Raw genomic sequence first — 1,129 nt, forward strand, 5'->3', positions numbered from 1 at the left:
AGGGTTTTTCAAAATGCTGACACGCCGAGCTCAAAAGGTTCGCCATCACTGAGCTAGGAAATGGCTGGGTCAAGATTTGAACCCAGTCCCTCTAAACCAGCGGTTCTCAACCTGTAGGTCGCCAACCTGTGGGTCATGACCCTTTTGGGGGTTGAACAACCCTTTCACAGGGGTCGCCTAAGACCATCAGAAATCACATATATAATTACATATTGTTTTTGTGATTAGTCACTATGCTTTCATTATGTTAAATTTGTAACAGTGAAAATACATCCTGCATATCAGATATTTACATTACGATTCATAACAGTAGCAAAATTACAGTTATGAAGTAGCAACGAAAATAATTTTATGGTTGGGTGTCACCACAACATGAGGAACTGTATTAAAGCGTCGTGGCATTAGGAAGGTTGAGAACCACTGGTCTAAACCATGACAACATCCTTCACCTAACAACACCAGTGCAGGGCCACACTGACCTGTGTGCACCTGCTGTGCTGGCTCAGAGCCTGAGGCAGCAGAAGCTCCTCCCCCTTCCCACCCCCCATTCCCTACCCCAGGGAGCGGAGGTGGGCCAGGACCTGAGTGCTTATGTAGCTTCATGCCCTTATCTCTGAGCTTCCTGTCAATCATTCTAGGTGCCAGAGGCATCATCTCTAAGGCCTCACACCTCTGAGCATGATGTCCCAAAGCAGTTTGCAAATCAGGACCGGTCCTTTATAGGTGTTAGAAGTCATTTGCATTTTTATTTTAAAGTCTAAGAGTTGGTAAGTATATACTATAATAACTAGTTTTGCCCTCATTTGGGGAGGGGATGAGCAATATAAATTCCTATGCTCCCGGGAAAGTTAAATTGAGTTCTTCCTCAGGTTGGTTGGTTGCATGGGGCACATTCTTGCTCTTCCATCATGTCTATAATCCTAGACTTTAGTAGTTTAATAGATCCCTATTTAATATAGTAGAAAATATCTGCAAGGGTCAGAGAAATGAACAAGTGATGAAAATAAAAGGAATGCATTATGAATTTACATATTCCTGATGGTAGGGCAACTGGAGTTCCGTCTTATCCCAAATAGTAATCACAATTCAGTCTCGTTCATGTGTCTGCTCATTCAACAAACATTTATTG

Source organism: Myotis davidii, unplaced genomic scaffold (genome assembly GCF_000327345.1).
Source record: "Myotis davidii unplaced genomic scaffold, ASM32734v1 scaffold120, whole genome shotgun sequence".
NCBI lineage: Eukaryota > Metazoa > Chordata > Mammalia > Chiroptera > Vespertilionidae > Myotis > Myotis davidii.